At 43.6% G+C, this 2,280-nt stretch overlaps 1 pseudogene; it reads left to right on the forward strand.

Annotated features, from left to right (window-relative positions):
• The first annotated feature begins 971 nt into the window (after nt 1–971).
• LOC144294317 (ATP synthase peripheral stalk subunit d, mitochondrial pseudogene) lies at nt 972–1,530 on the forward strand (annotated as a pseudogene).
• The last annotated feature ends 750 nt before the right edge of the window (nt 1,531–2,280 follow it).

Here is a 2,280-nt window from a genome sequence, read left to right on the forward strand (position 1 = left end):
TTCCCTCCTATGGCACCTGTGTCTTGGTTTGGGGGAGCTGTGTTCAGGCTGTGTACTTGTCACCTGGAGCTCCCCATGGGCATTTAGAAATCATGCATTGCTCCTCCCAGCATCCCCACACCCAGAACAGCCAGTGCGTAGAAAAGGGTCCAACAAATGTGTGTGAAGAAACAAATGATGTGATTAGGGAGTTGGTGCATTTATTCATTTCTTCCTTTTCTTCCTTTCTGCTTTTGAATGGAAAACACTGCCTAATATCTTTCAGGACCCACAAAATCAGCCATTTCCTAAATGATCACATAGAGTCCCACTGTCACTGTCATTAAATATAAGAAGAATCCATCTCTCATCCTGCCTGTCCTTGAAGGATTCTACCTCAGGGAAGGCAGACGGTTGATAAAGAGAAGTTTCTCTTTTAGGAATAGTCCAGTTAGGGGCAGCCCGGGTGGCTCAGCAGTTTAGCGCCGCCTTCAGCCCAGGGCATGATCCTGGAGACCCAGGATCGAGCCCCACGTCAGGCTCCCTACACGGAGCCTGTTTCTCCCTATGCCTCTGACTCTCTCTCTCTCTCTGTGTGTGTCTCTCATGAATAAATAAATAAAATCTTAAAAAAAAAAAAGGAATAGTCCAGTTAGGGGGTACCAGGGTGCCTCAGTGGTTGACCATCTGCCTTTGGCTCAGGTCATAATCCTGGGGTCCTGAGATTGAGTCCTGCATTGGGCTTCCTGCAGGGATCCTGCTTCTTCCTCGGCCTATGTCTCTGCCTCTGTCTGTGTATCTCTAATGAAAAAATAAATAAAATATTTTAAAAGGAATAATCCAATTAATTAATGAAGAAGGAATAACAGAATTAGAATATCACCATTTTGCAATCTTAAGATTTGTGTGGAATCAGAAAAGACCCTGAATAGCCAGGGGAATATTGAAAAAGAAAACCAGAGCCAGGTGTTGACTGTGGGCCGCCGGGGTCAGTGAAGGATCTCAAGATGGCTGGGCGAAAACTTGCTCTAAAAACCATTAACTGGGTAGCTTTTGGGGGGATCATACCCCAAAACCAGAAGGCCATTGCCAACTCTCTGAAATCCTGGAATGAGATGCTTACCTCCAGGTTGGCTACTCTTCTGAGAAACCACCTGCTATCGACTGGGCTTACTACAAGGCCAATGTGGCAAAGGCTGGCTTGGTAGATGACTTTGAGAAGAAGTTTCATGCCCTGAAGATTCCTGTGCCAGAAGATAAATACACTGTCCAGGTGGATGCTGAGGAAAAAGAAGATGTGAAAAGCTGTGCTGAGTTTTTGTCCCTCTCAAAGGCCAGGATTGAAGAATATGAAAAAGAGCTGGAGAAGATGAAGAACATAATTCCATTTGATCAGATGACCATTGAGGACCTGAATGAAGTCTTCCCAGAAACCAAATTAGACAAGAAGAAGTATCCCTATTGGCCTCACAAGCCAATTGAAAATTTATAAACTTGAGTTGAGGAGAAAGCCCCGGCCCTCATATTATAAACATTGGACATTAAAAATAATGATATGGAAAAAAAGAAAAGAAAAGAAAACCAGAACCAGGAGCATCACAATGTCAGATTTCAAGTTGTACTACAAAGCTGTGGTCATCAAGACAGTGTGGTACTGGCACAAAACCAGACACATAGATCAGTGGAACAGAATAGAGAACCCAGAAATTGGCCCTCAATTCTATGGTCAACTAATATTCGACAAAGCAGGAAAGACTATCCACTGGAAAAAGGACAGTCCCTTCAATAAATGGTGCTGGGAAAATTGGACAGCCACATGCAGAATGAAACTAGACCATTCTCTTACACTATACACAAAGATAAACTCAAAATGGATGAAAGATCTAAATGTGAGACAAGAATCTATCAAAATCCTAGAGGAGATCACAGGCAACACCTTTTTTGAACTTGGCCACAGCAACTTCTTGCAAGATACATCTATGAAGGGGATCCCTGGGTGGCTCAGCGGTTTAGCGTCTGCCTTTGGCCCAGGGTGCGATCCTGGAGTCCCGGGATCGAGTCCCACATCAGGCTCCCGGCATGGGCCTGCTTCTCCCTCCTCCTGTGTCTCTGCCTCTCTCTCTCTCTATGTCTATCATAAATAAATAAATCTTAAAAAAAAAAAAAGATACATCAATGAAGGCAAGGGAAACAAAAGCAGAAAATGAACTACTGGGACTTCATCAAGATAAAAAGCTTCTGCACAGCAAAAGAAACAGTCAACAAAACTAAAAGACAAACTACAGAATGGGAGAAGATATT

This window comes from Canis aureus, chromosome 22 (assembly GCF_053574225.1).
Source record: "Canis aureus isolate CA01 chromosome 22, VMU_Caureus_v.1.0, whole genome shotgun sequence".
In the NCBI taxonomy this organism is placed as follows: domain Eukaryota; kingdom Metazoa; phylum Chordata; class Mammalia; order Carnivora; family Canidae; genus Canis; species Canis aureus.